The sequence below is a fragment of the Pimephales promelas genome, chromosome 4 (genome assembly GCF_988280905.1).
Source record: "Pimephales promelas chromosome 4, fPimPro1.hap1.1, whole genome shotgun sequence".
Taxonomy (NCBI): domain Eukaryota; kingdom Metazoa; phylum Chordata; class Actinopteri; order Cypriniformes; family Leuciscidae; genus Pimephales; species Pimephales promelas.
Window position 1 is genome coordinate 12,970,395 of NC_142772.1, and position 22,620 is coordinate 12,993,014.

Sequence of the window (22,620 nt, forward strand, 5' to 3'; positions counted from 1 at the left end):
GGCCCCAAAAGCCGCTAAGAGTCTCAAAATCATCAAAAAAAAAGAATTTTAAAGTTTGATGCGTTGCCACGGCAACAGTATCAAAGATATCAAGAATCCATTCACAGGTCTTCATCTGCTATGTATTTACATTATACAGATTAAGTTTGAAGCAAATCGGGTAAAAATAAGAGGGTGATTTCAAAGCATTTTGAAAGTGACACACTTCCTGCTGCCAGTTGGTGGCGCTATAACTTTGACTCACAATATTCACATCCATGTGATCGTCCTCTTACAGCAAACAAACTGCTGAAGTTTCATCAAGATCAGTTAATGTATGCTGAAGTTCTGACACACTTCCTGTTTCACGATTATCGCCATAAGTTCGTTTCCTCGCCACGGCCAAACCGTTCGAGATATCAAAAATCCCCTCGCAAACTTTCATCCTCAATGCCTTGACTTCATGCTGACCGAGTTTCGTGCCGTGTGTTTGAATTCTCTAGGAGGAGTACTTCAAATTCCATTGCGAGTGTTTTATGAACAACCCTAAATAACCGACTTCCTGTTGGGCTGGGGTAAAAAGTAATAGTTTGAGGTATATATGAACGATGAGATCAACATGTGTACCGAGTTTCATATTATTACATGCAAGCGTGTTTGAGTTATGGACCAAGTTTTCGGACCCCGTTCCAGGGGGCGCTGTCTAGCCCCCCTGCCACGCCCGGGTACCATCTTCAGCCCAGCCCTGATGGCCGCGGATTCTGACCCGTGTGCAAAGTTTCAAGAGTTTTTGAGCATGTTAAGGGCCCCAAAAGTGCCCAAATAGTCGTATAAATAATAATAATAATAATAAATATAGCTGCGAGCAGCGATGGCGGGCCCAAGCCGGTGGCACCGCAACCCCGGCTCCTTTAGTTACCTAAAGGCACCGGGGTGGCGGTGCCGAAGGCTTTGGCCCTTTCATGATTAAATGTTAAAACGGCTTGCTATAGTCTGTCAATTTGACTAGTCACAATTATGTTACAGATATCTTAAATGATAATACAAACTATCCAAAATGTAATTACGACTAGACAGAAAGACATTGTTGATATCTACAATGTTAATTTCCGGATAGGCAAACTTAGCTTTTAAATGTTAAAGGGGCTTGCCATACACGGACGTAGGCTCAGAGAGAGTCTCACCATATTCAAACCAAAATATCTGACTTCCTCTTGGTCTGAGCTAATGACTATGAATTAGAAAGTTGTCTGGCTTGAGGAGTACAATGTATATAACGATTTTTGTAACTGTAGATAAAAATAACAACCCCACTTTTGTCAAAAGGTGGCGCTATTTAGTCCCTGCACCATGCCCGTTTCTGAAACTTTGCACATGTCTACTGGCTAATAAATGTGATGTGTCTGTTGAGTTTCATGCAATTTCAAGCATGCTAAGAGTCTCAAAAGCATCCTAAAATAATTTCAAAGTTTGAAGCTTTGCCACGGCAACAGTTTAAAAGATATCAAGAATCCATTCACAGGTCTACATCTACCGTATGTTTACATTATACAGATGAAGTTTTGTTTTTTGTTTTTTGTATGAAAATCTGTTTTTCATCATTATACAGATGAAGTTTTTCATCTGTTTACATTATACAGATGAAGTTTTTCATTCATATTATTACATGCAAGCGTGTTTGAATTATGGACCAAGTTTTCGGACCCCGTTCCAGGGAGCGCTGTCTAGCCCCCCTGCCACGCCTAGGTACCATCTTCAGCCCGGGCCTGATGGCTGTGGGATATGACCTGTGTGCAAAGTTTCAAGAGTTTTCAAACCCGTTAAGGGCCTCAAAAGCCATTAAGAGTCTCAAAATCATCAAAAAAAAAAGAATTTTAAAGTTTGATTCGTTGCCACAGCAACAGTATCAAAGATATCAAGAATCCATTCACAGGTCTTCATCTGCCATGTATTTACATTATACAGATGAAGTTTGAAGCAAATCGGGTAAAAATAAGAGGTTGATTTCAAAGCATTTTGAAAGTGACACACTTCCTGCTGCCAGTTGGTGGCGCTATAACTTTGACTCGAAATAGTCACATCCATGTGATCGTCCTCTTACAGCGAACACACTGATGAAGTTTCATCAAGATATGTTAATGTATGCTGAAGTTATAACACACTTCCTGTTTCACGTTTCTCGCCATAATTTCGTTTCCTCGCCACGGCCAAACCGTTTGAGATATCAAAAATCCCCTCACAAAATTTCATCCTCAATGTCTTGACTTCTTGCACACCGAGTTTGGTTGTGATTGGTAAACACATGCGTTGTAATTTGATGTATTTCTCCTAGGACAACTATTCAAACAACCCATAATTCTCAACTTCCATTTTAATTGTCGTAAAACTTAGAGCACGAAAGTTGTTTGGCCTGATGTGATCTATAATTGTACCGAGTTTCATATTAATTCACGCAAGTGTGTTTGATTTATGGACAAATGTTCGAATCCCAGTTCAGGGGGCGCTGTCGAGCCGCCCTGCCACGCCCGATGACCAGCTTCAGCCCGGCCCTGATGGCCATGGGTTCTGACCCGTGTGCAAAGTTTCAAGAGTTTTAGAGGATGTTAAGGCCCCCGAAAATGCCAGAGAAGTCGCACACAGCAAATAAAGGGTTAAAATTAACCTGACAGGCGCCCCTCCTCTCACTCACACAGAGAGACACTGAGAGACTGGCAAAATTCTAAGATTTTCTCTACATTCAAACAAAGATATCTGACTTTCTGTGGGTCCTAGCTAATGAGTGTCAATTAGAAAGTTGTCCGGCTCGAGGAGTACAATATACATACCGATTTTTGTAACTCTAGTTAAAACTAACAACCCCACTTTTGTCAAAAGGTGGTGCTACTGAGCCCTCACCACGCCCGTTTCTGAAACTTTGCACATGTCTACTGGCTAATAAATGTGATGTGTCTGTCGAATTTCATGCGATTTGAAGCATGCTAAGGGTCTCAAAAGCATCCTAAAAGAATGGTAAAGTTTGATGCGTTGCCACAGCAACAGTTTAAAAGATATCAAGAATCCATTCACAGGTCTACATCTGCCGTATGTTTACATTATACAGATTAAGTTTGAAGCAAATCGGGTAAAAATAAAAGGGTGATTTCAAAGCATTTTGAAAGTGACACACTTCCTGCTGCCAGTTGGTGGCGCTATAATTTTGACTCACAATAGTCACATCCATGTGATCGTCCTCTTACAGCGAACACACTGCTGAAGTTTCATCAAGATCAGTTAATGTATGCTGAAGTTATAACACACTTCCTGTTTCACGTTTCTCGCCATAATTTCGTTTCCTCGCCACGGCCAAACCGTTCGAGATATCAAAAATCCCCTCGCAAACTTTCATCCTCAATGCCTTGACTTCATGCTGACCGAGTTTCGTGCCGTGTGTTTGAATTCTCTAGGAGGAGTATTGCACATTCCATTGCGAGCGTTTTACAAACAAACCTCAATAGCCGACTTCCTGTTGGGCTGGGGTAAAAAGTAAGAGTGTGAGGTATAAATGAAACGATGAGATCAACATGTGTACCGAGTTTCATATTATTACATTCAAGCGTGTTTGATTTATGGACCAAGTGTTCGGACCCCGTTCCAGGGGGCGCTGTCTAGCCCCCCTGCCACACCCAGGTACCATCTTCAGCCCGGCTCTGATGGCTGTGGGATCTGACCTGTGTGCAAAGTTTCAAGAGTTTTCAAACCCGTTAAGGGCCCCAAAAGCCGCTAAGAGTCTCAAAATCATCAAAAAAAAGAATTTTAAAGTTTGATGCGTTGCCACGGCAACAGTATCAAAGATATCAAGAATCCATTCACAGGTCTTCATCTGCTATGTATTTACATTATACAGATTAAGTTTGAAGCAAATCGGGTAAAAATAAGAGGGTGATATCAAAGCATTTTGAAAGTGACACACTTCCTGCTGCCAGTTGGTGGCGCTATAACTTTGACTCACAATATTCACATCCATGTGATCGTCCTCTTACAGCAAACAAACTGCTGAAGTTTCATCAAGATCAGTTAATGTATGCTGAAGTTCTGACACACTTCCTGTTTCACGATTCTCGCCATAATTTCGTTTCCTCGCCACGGCCAAACCGTTAGAGATATCAAAAATCCCCTCGCAAACTTTCATCCTCAATGCCTTGACTTCATGCTGACCGAGTTTCGTGCCGTGTGTTTGAATTCTCTAGGAGGAGTACTTCAAATTCCATTGCGAGTGTTTTATGAACAACCCTAAATAACCGACTTCCTGTTGGGCTGGGGTAAAAAGTAATAGTTTGAGGTATATATGAACGATGAGATCAACATGTGCACCGAGTTTCATATTATTACATGCAAGCGTGTTTGATTTATGGACCAAGTTTTCGGACCCCGTTCCAGGGGGCGCTGTCTAGCCCCCCTGCCACGCCCGGGTACCATCTTCAGCCCGGCCCTGATGGCCGCGGATTCTGACCCGTGTGCAAAGTTTCAAGAGTTTTTGAGCATGTTAAGGGCCCCAAAAGTGCCCAAATAGTCGTATAAATAATAATAATAATAATAAATATAGCTGCGAGCAGCGATGGCGGGCCCAAGCCGGTGGCACCGCAACCCCTGGCTCCTTTAGTTACCTAAAGGCACCGGGGTGGCGGTGCCGAAGGCTTTGGCCCTTTCATGATTAAATGTTAAGACGGCTTGCCATAGTCTGTCATTTTGACTAGTCACAATTATGTTACAGATATCTTAAATGATAATACAAACTATCCAAAATGTAATTACGACTAGACAGAAAGACATTGTTGATATCTACAATGTTAATTTCCGGATAGGCAAACTTAGCTTTTAAATGTAAAAATGTTTACACGGACGTAGGCTCAGAGAGAGTATTCAAACCAAAATATCTGACTTCCTCTTGGTCTGAGCTAATGACTATGAATTAGAAAGTTGTCTGGCTTGAGGAGTACAATGTATATAACGATTTTTGTAACTGTAGATAAAAATAACAACCCCACTTTTGTCAAAAGGTGGCGCTATTTAGTCCCTGCACCATGCCCGTTTCTGAAACTTTGCACATGTCTACTGGCTAATAAATGTGATGTGTCTGTTGAGTTTCATGCAATTTCAAGCATGCTAAGAGTCTCAAAAGCATCCTAAAATAATTTCAAAGTTTGAAGCTTTGCCACGGCAACAGTTTAAAAGATATCAAGAATCCATTCCCAGGTCTACATCTACCGTATGTTTACATTATACAGATGAAGTTTTTCATCTGTTTTTCATCATTATACAGATGAAGTTTTTCATCTGTTTACATTATACAGATGAAGTTTTTCATTCATATTATTACATGCAAGCGTGTTTGATTTATGGACCAAGTTTTCGGACCCCGTTCCAGGGGGCGCTGTCTAGCCCCCCTGCCACGCCTAGGTACCATCTTCAGCCCGGGCCTGATGGCTGTGGGATATGACCTGTGTGCAAAGTTTCAAGAGTTTTCAAACCCGATAAGGGCCTCAAAAGCCATTAAGAGTCTCAAAATCATCAAAAAAAAAAAGAATTTTAAAGTTTGATGCGTTGCCACGGCAACAGTATCAAAGATATCAAGAATCCATTCACAGGTCTTCATCTGCCATGTATTTACATTATACAGATGAAGTTTGAAGCAAATCGGGTAAAAATAAGAGGTTGATTTCAAAGCATTTTGAAAGTGACACACTTCCTGCTGCCAGTTGGTGGCGCTATAACTTTGACTCGAAATAGTCTAATCCATGTGATCGTCCTCTTACAGCGAACACACTGATGAAGTTTCATCAAGATATGTTAATGTATGCTGAAGTTATAACACACTTCCTGTTTCACGTTTCTCGCCATAATTTCGTTTCCTCGCCACGGCCAAACCGTTTGAGATATCAAAAATCCCCTCACAAACTTTCATCCTCAATGTCTTGACTTCTTGCACACCGAGTTTGGTTGTGATTGGTAAACACATGCGTTGTAATTTGATGTATTTCTCCTAGGACAACTATTCAAACAACCCATAATTCTCAACTTCCATTTTAATTGTCGTAAAACTTAGAGCACGAAAGTTGTTTGGCCTGATGTGATCTATAATTGTACCGAGTTTCATATTAATTCACGCAAGTGTGTTTGATTTATGGACAAATGTTCGAATCCCAGTCCAGGGGGCGCTGTCGAGCCTCCCTGCCACGCCCGATGACCAGCTTCAGCCCGGCCCTGATGGCCATGGGTTCTGACCCGTGTGCAAAGTTTCAAGAGTTTTCGAGGATGTTAAGGCCCCCGAAAATGCCAGAGAAGTCGCACACAGCAAATAAAGGGTTAAAATTAACCTGACAGGCGCCCCTCCTCTCACTCACACAGAGAGACACTGAGAGACTGGCAAAATTCTAAGATTTTCTCTACATTCAAACAAAGATATCTGACTTTCTGTGGGTCCTAGCTAATGAGTGTCAATTAGAAAGTTGTCCGGCTCGAGGAGTACAATATACATACCGATTTTTGTAACTCTAGTTAAAACTAACAACCCCACTTTTGTCAAAAGGTGGTGCTACTGAGCCCTCACCACGCCCGTTTCTGAAACTTTGCACATGTCTACTGGCTAATAAATGTGATGTGTCTGTCGAGTTTCATGCGATTTGAAGCATGCTAAGGGTCTCAAAAGCATCCTAAAAGAATGGTAAAGTTTGATGCGTTGCCACGGCAACAGTTTCAAAGATATCAAGAATCCATTCACAGGTCTACATCTGCCGTATATTTACATTATACAGATGAAGTTTGAAGCAAATCAGGTAAAAATAAAAGGGTGATTTCAAAGCATTTTGAAAGTGACACACTTCCTGCTGCCAGTTGGTGGCGCTATAACTTTGACTCACAATAGTCACATCCATGTGATCGTCCTCTTACAGCGAACACACTGCTGAAGTTTCATCAAGATCAGTTAATGTATGCTGAAGTTATAACACACTTCCTGTTTCACGTTTCTCGCCATAATTTCGTTTCCTCGCCACGGCCAAACCGTTCGAGATATCAAAAATCCCCTCGTAAACTTTCATCCTCAATGCCTTGACTTCATGCTGACCGAGTTTCGTGCCGTGTGTTTGAATTCTCTAGGAGGAGTATTGCACATTCCATTGCGAGCGTTTTACAAACAAACCTCAATAGCCGACTTCCTGTTGGGCTGGGGTAAAAAGTAATAGTTTGAGGTATATATGAACGATGAGATCAACATGTGTACCGAGTTTCATATTATTACATGCAAGCGTGTTTGAGTTATGGACCAAGTGTTCGGACCCCGTTCCAGGGGGCGCTGTCTAGCCCCCCTGCCACACCCAGGTACCATCTTCAGCCCGGCTCTGATGGCTGTGGGATCTGACCTGTGTGCAAAGTTTCAAGAGTTTTCAAACCCGTTAAGGGCCCCAAAAGCCGCTAAGAGTCTCAAAATCATCAAAAAAAAAGAATTTTAAAGTTTGATGCGTTGCCACGGCAACAGTATCAAAGATATCAAGAATCCATTCACAGGTCTTCATCTGCTATGTATTTACATTATACAGATTAAGTTTGAAGCAAATCGGGTAAAAATAAGAGGGTGATTTCAAAGCATTTTGAAAGTGACACACTTCCTGCTGCCAGTTGGTGGCGCTATAACTTTGACTCACAATATTCACATCCATGTGATCGTCCTCTTACAGCAAACAAACTGCTGAAGTTTCATCAAGATCAGTTAATGTATGCTGAAGTTCTGACACACTTCCTGTTATACGATTATCGCCATAAGTTCGTTTCCTCGCCACGGCCAAACCGTTCGAGATATCAAAAATCCCCTCGCAAACTTTCATCCTCAATGCCTTGACTTCATGCTGACCGAGTTTCGTGCCGTGTGTTTGAATTCTCTAGGAGGAGTACTTCAAATTCCATTGCGAGTGTTTTATGAACAACCCTAAATAACCGACTTCCTGTTGGGCTGGGGTAAAACGTAATAGTTTGAGGTATATATGAACGATGAGATCAACATGTGTACCGAGTTTCATATTATTACATGCAAGCGTGTTTGAGTTATGGACCAAGTTTTCGGACCCCGTTCCAGGGGGCGCTGTCTAGCCCCCCTGCCACGCCCGGGTACCATCTTCAGCCCGGCCCTGATGGCCGCGGTTTCTGACCCGTGTGCAAAGTTTCAAGAGTTTTTGAGCATGTTAAGGGCCCCAAAAGTGCCCAAATAGTCGTATAAATAATAATAATAATAATAATAATCGTTAGGAAAACAATAGGGCCTTCGCCCTTTCAGGGCTTGGGCCCTAATAATCGTTAGGAAAACAATAGGGCCTTCGCCCTTTCAGGGCTTGGGCCCTAAATATAGCTGCGAGCAGCGATTGCGGGCCCAAGCCGGTGGCACCGCAACCCCGATGCCTTTAGTTACCCAAAGGCACCGGGATGGTGGTACCGCCTGTTTTGGCCCTTTATCGCTGCTCACAGCTATATTTATATTTAATATAAAGCCGGTGGCACTGCCACCTTGGTGCCTTTAGGGTTATTCTGTACGACGTGTAAAAACATAACCCCCGCTTTGACTATCAAAAAGAAGTGTATTGTAGAGTTTGCATCAATGCAGACTCGATGCGCTGTGCGCTGTAACTCCATGTGGCTTTAAGCGCATCATTCTCCACTCGGGATGCGCATAAGCGGTTTGTGCCACACTGTACTGAGCCTTTCATATCATAATGCAGTGACGCAATGACAGATTATTAATTGCCTTTCTTGTTCTGTTCCATCTATTATATGTTGATAATAGATAGGACAGAGCACTAAAAACCTCAAACAAAGCACTAAAAACTTAAGCTGTTTGCTGTGTAGTCTGAGAATGAGCTGTTTGATTTGCACCCTCTTCCTCTTCACTGTCCTCCATAAAAACCAGCTATCCAGGTCCATGTTGTTCTAGAAAGTTTGTATGTTGCTGCCTCAATTAACATCTCTGCTATACATTTAAAACATGGCTATATCTAAAATAATTTATCTTTTTGATTTTTGTTATCTTGTTTTTCATGAATATTTTACAACAATACAAAGAGCAATGTGTATTTTCCATTAATATAGTTTGTAATGGCTTTTGTTGTCATAGATTATAATCATATATTTTTTGGATTAGTTATTTATCTTTATAATGAAGTTGTCTGTATTAAGTAGATTGTGTTTAACACACACAAGAGTGATTTTATTAGTTCAACACATAGTTATAGAAATTCTACTTCATCTAAAAAAAACCCTGCACTTTATACACACACACACACACACGCACACACACACGCACACACGCACACACACACACACACACACACACACACACACACACACACACACACACACACACACACACACACACACACACACACACACACACACACACACACACAAATACATGTAAATAAAAATACAAAAAAAAAAACATCAAATGTGTTTTTAGTCAGAGTATTATTTTATACAGAAACAAATATTTGTAATTCAGATAAGAATGAAGTTAGTGTTTTAAAATCTTAAGGAAAACAAATATATTGAAATATAGCACATGCATTTTTAATTAATTCAACTTCAATTACAAATACAATCTTACTTTTATTTAAAGCAAACTATACATTTAAAAGATGGGGGTTATATGCCTATTTTGTCATTTAAAAATATTGTTATGCAAAATTGTTATGCAAAAAGACAAGGACTTAGAGACAAGGACTTGTAGGAAAAATCGCAGCCAGCCACACACACACACACATAAACACAGACAACAGCCCTCCCCTCCCCACACAGACACACACCCACACACACACACACACACACACAGAGAGAGAGAGAGAGAGAGAGAGAGAGAGAGAGAGAGAGAGAGAGAGAGAGAGAGAATCGCAGGGGAATTAAATCCATTCAAACTACAATATCTGACTTTCTGTTGCTCAGAGCGAATGACTTTAAATTGGAAAGTTGATCGGCTTGACGAGAACAATATACGTGGCAAGTTTTGTAAGTGTAGGTAAAATGAGCAAAGTTATAACACACTTTATGTGTCCTTTTTTAGTCATAAAATTCATTTCCTCGCCACGGCCAGACCGTTCGAGATATCAAAAATCCGTCCGGAATTGAGCATCCTCAATGTCTTGACTTCATGCACACCGAGTTTGGTTGTGATTGGTAAACACATGCGTTGTAATTTGATGTATTTCTCCTAGGACAATTATTCAAACAACCCATAATTCATAATTCATAAATAACTTCCATTTGAACTGTCATAAAACTTAGACACGAAAGTTGTTTGGCCTGATGTGATCTATAATTGTACCGAGTTTCATATTAATTCATGCAAGTGTGTTTGATTTATGGACAAATGTTCGAATCCCAGTCCAGGGGGCGCTGTCGAGCCGCCCTGCCACGCCCGGTTACCAGCTTCAGCCCGGCCCTGATTGCCATGGGTTCTGACCCGTGTGCAAAGTTTCAAGAGTTTTCGAGGATGTTAAGGCCCCCGAAAATGCCAGAGAAGTCGCACACAGCAAATAAAGGGTTAAAATTAACCTGACAGGCGCCCCTCCTCTCACTCACACAGAGGGACACTGAGAGACTGGCAAAATTCTGAGATTTTCTCTACATTCAAACAAACATATCTGACTTTCTGTGGGTCCTAGCTAATGAGTGTCAATTAGAAAGTTGTCCGGCTCGAGGAGTACAATATACATACCGATTTTTGTAACTGTAGATAAAACTAACAACCCCACTTTTGTCAAAAGGTGGCGCTACTGAGCCCTCACCACGCCCGTTTCTGAAACTTTGCACGTGTCTACTGGCTAATAAATGTGATGTGTCTGTCGAGTTTCATGCATTTTGAAGCATGCTAAGGGTCTCAAAAGTATCCTAAAAGCATCCTAAAAGAAGGGTAAAGTTTGATGCGTCGCCACGGCAACAGTTTCAAAGATATCAAGAATCCATTCACAGGTCTACATCTGCCGTATGTTTACATTATACATATGAAGTTTGAAGCAAATCGGGTAAAAATGAAAGGGTGATATCAAAGCATTTTGAAAGTGACACACTTCCTGCTGCCAGTTGGCGGCGCTATAACTTTGACTCACAATAGTCACATCCATGTGATCGTCCTCTTACAGCGAACACACTGCTGAAGTTTCATCAAGATCGGTTGATGTGTGCTGAAGTTATGATACACTTCCTGTTTCACGTTTCTCGCCATTATTTTGTTTCCTCGCCACGGCCAAACCGTTCGAGATATCAAAAATCCCCTCGCAAACTTTCATCCTCAATGTCTTGACTTCACGCTGACCGAGTTTCGTCGAATTTGGATCAAAGCTCTAGGAGGAGTATTAAAAATTCCATTGCGAGTGTTTTACGAACAACCCTAAATAGCCGACTTCCTGTTGGGCTGGGGTAAAAAGTAAAAGCACGAGATATAGATGAAACGATGAGATCAACATGTGTACCGAGTTTCATATTATTACATGCAAGCGTGTTTGATTTATGGACCAAGTGTTCGGACCCCGTTCCAGGGGGCGCTGTCTAGCCCCCCTGCCACGCCCGGGTACCATCTTCAGCCCGGCCCTGATGGCCGCGGGTTCTGACCCGTGTGCAAAGTTTCAAGAGTTTTTGAGCATGTTAAGGGCCCCAAAAGTGCCCGAATAGTCGTATAAATAATAATAATAATAAATATAGCTGCGAGCAGCGATTGCGGGCCCAAGCCGGTGGCACCGCAACCCCGATGCCTTTAGTTACCCAAAGGCACCGGGATGGTGGTACCGCCGGCTTTGGCGCTTTATCGCTGCTCACATCTATATTTATATTTAATATAAAGCCGGTGGCACCGCCACCTTGGTGCCTTTAGGGTTATTCTGTACGACGTGTAAAAACATAACCCCCGCTTTGACTATCAAAAAGAAGTGTATTGTAGAGCTTGCATCAATGCGGACTCGATGCGCTGTGCGCTGTAACTCCATGTGGCTTTAAGCGCATCATTCTCCACTCGGGATGCGCATAAGCGTTTTGTGCCACACTGTACTGAGCCTTTCATATCATAATGCAGTGACGCAATGACAGATTATTAATTGCCTTTCTTGTTCTGTTCTATCTATTATATGTTGATAATAGATAGGACAGAGCACTAAAAACCTCAAACAAAGCACTAAAAACTTAAGCTGTTTGCTGTGTAGTCTGAGAATGAGCTGTTTGATTTGCACCCTCTTCCTCTTCACTGTCCTCCATAAAAACCAGCTATTCAGGTCTATGTTGTTCTAGAAAGTTTGCATGTTGCTGCCTCAATTAACATCTCTGCTATACATTTAAAACATGGCTATATCTAAAATAATTTATCTTTTTGATTTTTGTTATCTTGTTTTTCATGAATATTTTACAACAATACAAAGAGCAATGTGTATTTTCCAATAATATAGTTTGTAATGGCTTTTTTTGTCATAGATTATAATCATATATTTTTTGGATTTGTTATTTATCTTTATAATGAAGTTGTCTGTATTAAGTAGATTGTGTTTAACACACACAAGAGTGATTTATTAGTTCAACACATAGTTATAGAAATTCTACTTTATCTAAAAAAAACCCTGCACTTTATATACACACACACACACACACCACACACACACACACACACACACATAAATACATGTAAATAAAAATCCAAAAAAAAAAAAAAACATCAAATGTGTTTTTAGTCAGAGTATTATTTTATACAGAAACAAATATTTGTAATTCAGATAAGAATGAAGTTAGTGTTTTAAAATCTTAAGGAAAACAAATATATTGAAATATAGCACATGAATTTTAAATTCATTCAACTTCAATTACAAATACAATCTTACTTTTATTTAAAGCAAACTATACATTTAAAAGATGGGGGTTATATGCCTATTTTGTCATTTAAAAATATTGTTATGCAAAATTGTTATGCAAAAAGACAAGGACTTAGAGACAAGGACTTGTAGGAAAAATCGCAGCCAGCCACACACACACACACACACACATAAACACAGACAACAGCCCTCCCCTCCCCACACAGACACACACACCCACACACACACACACAGAGAGAGAGAGAGAGAGAATAGCAGGGGAAATAAATCCATTCAAACTACAATATCTGACTTTCTGTTGCTCAGAGCGAATGACTTTAAATTGGAAAGTTGATCGGCTTGACGAGAACAATATACGTGGTAAGTTTTGTAACTGTAGGTAAATTGAGCAAAGTTATAACACACTTTATGTGTCCTTTTTTAGTCATAAAATTCATGTCCTCGCCACGGCCAGACCGTTCGAGATATCAAAAATCCGTCCGGAATTGAGCATCCTCAATGTCTTGACTTCATGCACACCGAGTTTGGTTGTGATTGGTAAACACATGCATTGTGATTTGATGTATTTCTCCTAGGACAATTATTCAAACAACCCATAATTCATAATTCATAAATAACTTCCATTTGAACTGTCATAAAACTTAGAGCACGAAAGTTGTTTGGCCTGATGTGATCTTTAATTGTACCGAGTTTCATATTAATTCATGCAAGTGTGTTTGATTTATGGACAAATTTTTGAATCCCAGTCCAGGGGGCGCTGTCGAGCCGCCCTGCCACGCCCGGTTACCAGCTTCAGCCCGGCCCTGATGGGCATGGGTTCTGACCCGTGTGCAAAGTTTCAAGAGTTTTAGAGGATGTTAAGGCCCCCGAAAATGCCAGAGAAGTTGCACACAGCAAATAAAGGGTTAAAATTAACCTGACAGGCGCCCCTCCTCTCACTCACACAGAGAGACACTGAGAGACTGGCAAAATTCTGAGATTTTCTCTACATTCAAACAAACATATCTGACTTTCTGTGGGTCCTAGCTAATGAGTGTCAATTAGAAAGTTGTCCGGCTCGAGGAGTACAATATACATACTGATTTTTGTAACTGTAGATAAAACTAACAACCCCACTTTTGTCAAAAGGTGGCGCTACTGAGCCCTCACCACACCCGTTTCTGAAACGTTGCACATGTCTACTGGCTAATAAATGTGATGTGTCTGTCGAGTTTCATGCAATTTGAAGCATGCTAAGAGTCTCAAAAGCATCCTAAAAGAATGGTAAAGTTTGATGCGTTGCCACGGCAACAGTTTCAAAGATATCAAGAATCCATTTACAGGTCTTCATCTGCCATGTATTTGCAATATACAGATGAAGTTTGAAGCAAATCGAGTTAAAATTAGAGGGTGATTTCAAAGCATTTTGAAAATGACACACTTCCTGCTGCCAGTTGGTGGCGCTATAACTTTGACTCACAATAGTCACATCCATGTGATCGTCCTCTTACAGCGAACACACTGCTGAAGTTTCATCAAGATCGGTTGATGTGTGCTGAAGTTATGATACACTTCCTGTTTCACGTTTCTCGCCATAATTTTGTTTCCTCGCCACGGCCAAACTGTTTGAGATATCAAAAATCCCCTCGCAAACTTTCATCCTCAATGTCTTGACTTCACGCTGACTGAGTTTCGTCGAATTTGGATCAAAGCTCTAGGAGGAGTATTAAAAATTCCATTGCGAGTGTTTTACGAACAACCCTAAATAGCCGACTTCCTGTTGGGCTGGGGTAAAAAGTAAAAGCACGAGGTATAGATGAAACGATGAGATCAACATGTGTACCGAGTTTCATATTATTACATGCAAGCGTGTTTGATTTATGGACCAAGTGTTCGGACCCCGTTCCAGGGGGCGCTGTCTAGCCCCCCTGCCACGCCCGGGTACCATCTTCAGCCCGGCCCTGATGGCCGCGGGTTCTGACCCGTGTGCAAAGTTTCAAGAGTTTTTGAGCATGTTAAGGGCCCCAAAAGTGCCCGAATAGTCGTATAAATAATAATAATAATAATAATAATAATAATCCTTAGGAAAACAATAGGGCCTTCGCCCTTTCAGGGCTTGGGCCCTAATAATCGTTAGGAAAACAATAGGGCCTTCGCCCTTTCAGGGCTTGGGCCCTAATAATCGTTAGGAAAACAATAGGGCCTTCGCCCTTTCAGGGCTTGGGCCCTAATAATAATAATAATAATAATAATAATAAATATAGCTGCGAGCAGCGATGGCGGGCCCAAGCCGGTGGCACCGCAACCCCGGTTCCTTTAGTTACCTAAAGGCACCCGGGTGGCGGTGCCGAAGGCTTTGGCCCTTTTATGATTAAATGTTAAAACGGCTTGCCATACTCTGTCATTTCGACTATAGTCACAATTATGTTACAGATATCTTAAATGATAATACAAACTATCCAAAATGTAATTACGAATAGACAGAAAGACGTTGTTGATATCTACAATGTTAATTCCGGACAGGCAAACTTAGCTTTTAAATGTTAAAGGGCTTGCCATACAGGGACGTAGGCTCAGAGAGAGGCTCACCATATTCAAACCAAAATATCGGACTTCCTCTTGGTCCGAGCTAATGACTATGTATTAGAAAGTTGTCCGGCTTGAGGAGTACAATGTATATACCGATTTTTGTAACTGTAGATAAAACTAACAACCCCACTTTTGTCAAAAGGTGGCGCTATTTAGTCCTTGCACAATGCCCGTTTCTGAAACTTTGCACATGTCTACTGGCTAATAAATGTGATGTATCTGTTGAGTTTCAAGCAATTTCAATTTCAATTTCAATTTGACTGTTGAAAAGAAGTGCGCCGATTAGATACTCAGGATTGGTATCGGCTCTGACACTGCCATCTTTGACGAGGCTGATTCAAATTCTATATTGTGCATATATACTATTCTATGTTAGGCACAAAGGCACAAAAACTTTCTAAAGTACCATAAAGTTTTTGTGTACTGTATTATTAGTGTTCTGAAGCTATTATGTGATATAGAAATTAATATTTAAGTCATTAAATTCAAGAACACAAACTTTTCCCTCTCTGCGCCTGTCAGTCATTCTCCATTCAGCATTCAAACAGCACGTCACATTCGGTTACAGTCAATGATGAAACGATCTTCAAGATGATTGAATGTTAATCCTATTATACTGGATCTTTAAGATAAAGGTCTAAAGGTCTATATTTTCGAATGAAGAAACTTTTTCTTGCTGGACTTTATTGCTGTAACTTAACCGTGTTACTTTCTACCGGGTGTCGGACGCTGTCGGTTAGATCACAACACTAGAGTCAGAGCACTATAATTGTTCTTCACGCACACAGTAACTGAAATTTAAAACCTTTAAAAGAAAAGGCTCAATAAACTATTGCATAGATAGATAATGTATAATACACTGTTCATAAATATGTATTTCCTTTGTGCTTTGAACTTTTCAATACGGACTCACTGCGCTGTAACTTCATGTGGCTTCAAGCACATCATTCTCCGCTCCGGATGCACATAAGTGCTTTGTGCTGCACCGTATTAGAGCCGTAATATCATAATGCAGTGACGTAATGACAGATTATTAATTGCCTTTCAATTATATGTTGCTGCGTCATTAAACATCTGTCCTATGCATTTCAAACATTTATAGCAGCCATGGCTATATTTTTTTATGATTTTTGTTATCTTGTTTTTCATGAATGTATTTTTCAAAAATAAGAGCAATGTGTATTATCTATTATTAATATGGTTTATAATAGCATTTTTGTCATAGATTATGACAAAGTAATCATATGATCCACCAGCGAGGAACCAGCAGAACAGAGTGAACATTCTTTCTGTTTAGTTCAATCCTATAGGAATTTATTTAAAATGCTCGCTCTACTCCACACCATTAATGTCTTGTGCGGACATCCGTATTTCGACTTTCGGTTTTAAGTAAGCGATTTAAAAGCTCCCAAGTCCCAGCGGAGTCACACGTTGATTAACCGGTGGGAATATACACAATAGGCCTACCTGATATTGAACACAAGAGGGCAGTATAGCACTACGTATGACTCTGATTATTATTTTTTTATGAATTTTACAACAATTCTGGCTGTTTTTGAACGTAAACATAATTCTTAAATGAAAAAAGGGAAAAATTGGGGAAGTTATAATATTTGTATAATTTAATTTAGAAACAAATGATGTATAATTACATTTTTAGAAGATATGAGGCTTTTAGTGTTTACTTTTTTGACATTACTTTAATCTTTTGCCATAGTTGCACATGTCTACTGGCTAATAAATGTGATGTATCTGTTGAGTTTCAAGCAATTTCAAGCATGCTAAGAGTCCCAAAAGCATCAAAAAAGAATGTTAAAGTTTGATTCGTTGCCACGGCAACAGTATCAAAGATATCAAAAATTCATTCACAGGTCTACATCTGCCGTGTATTTGGGTCAATGACGTGACGCTTGCTTTTTCTGTCCGACTGAACTTTTTACCAATTAATAAACATTAAAATTAATAAAATTATAACATGTATGTCTACCACCTCCCTTATACATATGCCCACTCTTATTTCTCTAAAACTAATTGTTTATTGGCATTTTCTGCCACCTGAAGTGTGAAAACATCATGTGGGGCGACCGTCCGGCCTTGACTTCTGTTTGGACAACTGGTATTAAATCAAACTAAAATAATTTAAATATAATCCTTACCCTATTTGGCATAATTTTGAATTTGTTTTCCATTGATTGACAAAGTTATGAAACATTTGTACACACATTTCAATCATAATAAACAAACAAATCTTGTCCGAAGATGTTCATTATCTGAAATATCATCTGGGGCGACCATCAAGAAAATACAAATAAGGGACTTATATTCTGATAATCATCTCAAAGAGGATGTTGCATCAGCCAGCCTCATGGTGAGGGTCCCACAGAGACAACTAGCAGGTGAGTTGCCACTCTCATTTTTACAAACAAATCCTCTTTAAAACTGCTGCAGTGTATACGTCACATTTTGATATCATGTGGGGCGACCAACCTAAAACTGTAAATTATAAGTTTTATACGCAAATCTTTATTTTTAAATTTGTAAATTGTAAATTTGTCAGTGATATGTGGTTAGAAGAAGCTAACTTGGGCTCTATAGCTAAGCATTAGCCTGTTATACTTGATTAAACTTGAAAATATCATCTGGGGCGACCAAGCATCATGTGGGGCGACCGCCACTGATTGCTTAAATTATAGAAAACACATATCATGTATTTGTAGTTTCTGTATGCAAATGTTTACATTCATTATATGCATTTAGTTGTTTTAAATAACTTTCTAAATTTCACCACATATTTTTTCTAAATTTCAATAATTTCCCTGCTACTTCAGAGAGGACTAAGCTTACTTCTTTTTGATTATTATGTTTTTTATCAAAGAAATGTGTGAATATTAAGCATTCATTCTACTTTTTCCAATTCTTTTTCTAACTCTGTGTATGTTTAAATATACGTTTTTTTCTAGATGGCCCCACTAACAAGCAAAGAAAAGACTGCTCGCTACAGGCAGCGGAAAATGCTGTTCAATGTGTCTGCAGAATGCTGCTATATTCAACTGTTAAATGAAAATAGTAATGAAAATGCAAACATTGCATGTTTAAGTGATTAATGGAATGAAAATGAAAAAGGAAAATGCTGTTCAATGTTATGTCCAAGCGTTTAATGCATTAGTATTGAACATTTTAATATGATGGTTTTGTGTCAAATGAAATAGTGAGGAAACTGTTAATGTTATGAAATGTGTCAAATGAAATGGATATGCTGATTCTTCATAAAATTTCATTAAATATGCTGATTCTTCATAAAATTCCATTAAATGTGTTTTAACTATCAAAATCATTGAATAGTCTTAATTGCCTGCTGTTTTTCATCATGTGGGGCGACCATTTGTCATGTGGGGTAACCAACTATATTCAATTCTGCAGTAAATTCAAAAAATAATATCTGTCCATTTTGGTTGAAATATAATTTATTGGTATAACATCAATAAGTGGATACTATATCTACACATTTTAAATCAGTTTTATGGATTTTATGAGTAAAAAAAATATGTAATTGCTTTATAAGGATGACACTGCCATTATAGATAAAAATGTATTTAACATCATTTGCAATAAATGAAAGGACACATGAGTATATCTTTCTTAAACAGTTCAATTAATTACTGATACTTCTTAAAATATAACTTATGCAAAGGAAATCTATTAATTATAAGATAAATTACGGTCGCCCCAAATGACTTTTTTAAGGTCATTGCCCTATTCATTTGAGTTTAAAAGCACTAAAATATCTTTGTTTGAAGTTTTCACACACTTGCATGTGTAGACTACACTCCACATGTTTAGAAAATAGACAAATATATTATTATTTCAAGTATTTTAAAAATGGGCCTCTCAAAGGCCTTATACGTCATTGACCCATTTACATTATACAGATGAAGTTTGAAGCAAATCGGTTAAAAATAAGAGAGTGGTTTCAAAGCATTTTGAAAGTGACACACTTCCTGCTGCCAGTTGGTGGCGCTATAATTTTGACTCACAATCGTCACATCCATGTGATCGGTCTCTTACAGCGAAAACACTGCTGAAGTTTCATCAAGATCAGTTAATGTATGCTGAAGTTATAACACACATCCTGTTTCATGTTTCTCGCCATAATTTCGTTTCCACGCCACGGCCAAACCGTTCGAGATATAAAAAATCCCTTGGCACTTTTTCATCCTTAATGTCTTGACTTCACGCTGATCGAGTTTTGTCGAATTTGGTTCAGTGCTCTAGGAGCAATACTTTAAATTCCATTGCATGTGTTTTAAACACAACCCTAAATAGCCGTCTTCCTGTTGGGCTGGGGTAAAAAGTAAGAGTGTGAAGTAGGCTATATTTGAAACGATGAGATCTATATGTGTACCAAGTTTCATATTATTACATGCAAGTGTGTTTGATTTATGGACCAAATTTTCAGACCAAGTTTATTGACCAAGTTAATCTGATTAATAAACTAATTATATAAAACTATTGTCAATGCACTACAATTAAACTAGTTATATGTCTTTACTTATAAAAAATAAAAATAAAAACTTATTTAAAAAATACCAGGCTTGAGAAATGTATTTCCTTTATGCAGGCCATACACACAGCAGTGAAATGGTTAAGCCCCCTCCCCCTGCACACTCACACACACATAGACAGCTAAATACACAGAGACATGTAGGCTTAGAGTGACCATGTTCAAACAAAAATATCTGAGTTTCTGTGGGTCCTAGCTAATAAGTGTAAATTATAAAGTTGTCCGGCTCGAGGAGTACAATATACATACCAATTTTTGTAACTCTAGTTAAAACTAACAACCCCACTTTTGTCAAAAGGTGGCGCTACTGAGCCCTCACCACGCCCGTTTCTGAAACTTTGCACATGTCTACTGGCTAATAAATGTGATGTGTCTGTCGAGTTTCATGCATTTTGAAGCATGCTAAGGGTCTCAAAAGCATCCTAAAAGCATCCTAAAAGAAGGGTAAAGTTTGATGCGTCGCCACGGCAACAGTTTCAAAGATATCAAGAATCCATTCACAGGTCTACATCTGCCGTATGTTTACATTATACATATGAAGTTTGAAGCAAATCGGGTAAAAATAAAAGGGTGATATCAAAGCATTTTGAAAGTGACACACTTCCTGCTGCCAGTTGGTGGCGCTATAACTTTGACCTACAATAGTCACATCCATGTGATCGTCCTCTTACAGCGAACACACTGCTGAAGTTTCATCAAGATCAGTTAATGTATGCTGAAGTTATAACACACTTCCTGTTTCACGTTTCTCGCCATGATTTCGTTTCCTCGCCATGGACAAACCGTTTGAGATATCAAAAATCCCCTCGCAAACTTTCATCCTCAATGTCTTGACTTCTCGCTGACCGAGTTTCGTCGAATTTGGATCAAAGCTCTAGGAGGAGTATTAAAAATTCCATTGCGAGTGTTTTACGAACAACCCTAAATAGCCGACTTCCTGTTGGGCTGGGGTAAAAAGTAAAAGCACGAGGTATAGATGAAACGATGAGATCAACATGTGTACCGAGTTTCATATTATTACATGCAAGCGTGTTTGATTTATGGACCAAGTGTTCGGACCCCGTTCCAGGGGGCGCTGTCTAGCCCCCCTGCCACGCCCGGGTACCATCTTCAGCCCGGCCCTGATGGCCGCGGGTTCTGACCCGTGTGCAAAGTTTCAAGAGTTTTTGAGCATGTTAAGGGCCCCAAAAGTGCCCGAATAGTCGTATAAATAATAATAATAATAATAAATATAGCTGCGAGCAGCGATGAAGGGCCCAAGCCGGTGGCACCGCAACCCCGGTTCCTTAGTTACCTAAAAGCACCAGGGTGGCCATGCCACTGGCTTTGGCCCTTCATCGCGGATCACAGCTATATATATATATATATATATATATATATATATATATATATATACTGTATATATACTGTATATATACTGTATATATACATATATATATGAAGCCGGTGGCACCGCCACCCTGGTGCCTTTAGGTTTATTGTGCACGACATGCAAAATGTAACCCTGCTTTGACTGATGCAAGCTCTACAGCACAGTTTATAGTAAGAAAGAATATAGTAAGAAAGAAAAGTAAGCTGTTACTCTGAGATGGTTTGGGAAACAAACATTCATCATGTCGCATTGGTTTTAGTTACTTGTCCTCGAACAGAGCCCTAATCTGTTTATATTTCAGTTACACATTCTACATTGATTAATAAAGAAAAATCAAATGTGTTTTTAATTCATACAGAAATAAAATATTTATAATTCAGCTGAGAATAAAGTTAGTTCAAATTTTAAGAAAAACAAATATATGATCTGAAATATAGCACATTCATTTTTAAATTCATTCAGGTTCAATTACCAAAAATACAATCTTAATTTAATTTAAAGCAAATAATAAATCTAAAATATATGGGTTATATGCATATTTTGTAAAAAAAAGAAAAAAAAAAGAAAGAAAGATATATATCCAAAAACACAAGGCCTTAAACTTTAACAAGGGTGCAACTCTTATCACTACAACAAACATAGTCACACACACAAGTCAAGTCACTTACATTTTATATGCAATATTGACTTTTTAGATGCAATATTGACTTTTTTCTGTTTCAGCAGAGAAAATAGTTAAACAAAGATCACAGCGACCCATCGCGCATCTCAAAGCAATGTGTTTTCTCATTACTGAATGATTCAGCATTTTGAATCCATGACTCGTTCATTAAGACGGTCATCTGGCGACACCTTATGGTGATTTAGGGTTATGTTTAAAAGTATCGTTCTTTACAGCGATTTTTAATTGACTCCTGTTAAACCAATCTCGTAACATTATTGTGTAACCGATTTAATTTGATCAGCCTTACCTAGGGTAACAGCCCTATAGTGTCTTATTATTCTAAATTATTGAATTTATTGATCAAATTTACTAATGAAAAATGAAGCATACATTTACTAGGCTGCCCTGCAGATATTAGGCTACAATATGCAGATTTAAATATACCATTTATCAAATAATCTGTTTATTTTTAGGTTACACATTACATTGTTTAAAAAATAAAAATCAAATGTGACCCGCTCTGGCGAAATGAGTCGGAAGTTGCAACCTTCCATTTTAAGATATGGGCCGATTATGTGGAAAAACCATGAAATAACAAAAAAACAAAAAA

General features: G+C 39.1%; 1 long non-coding RNA gene across 1 annotated transcript; it reads left to right on the forward strand.

Annotated features, from left to right (window-relative positions):
- The first annotated feature begins 17,304 nt into the window (after window positions 1–17,304).
- On the forward strand, window positions 17,305–19,335 carry LOC120468723 (uncharacterized). The gene is made up of 2 exons (XR_005620278.2): window positions 17,305–17,809; window positions 18,374–19,335. It is a non-coding gene; the product is annotated as an uncharacterized LOC120468723 (long non-coding RNA).
- Window positions 19,336–22,620: the final 3,285 nt, after the last annotated feature.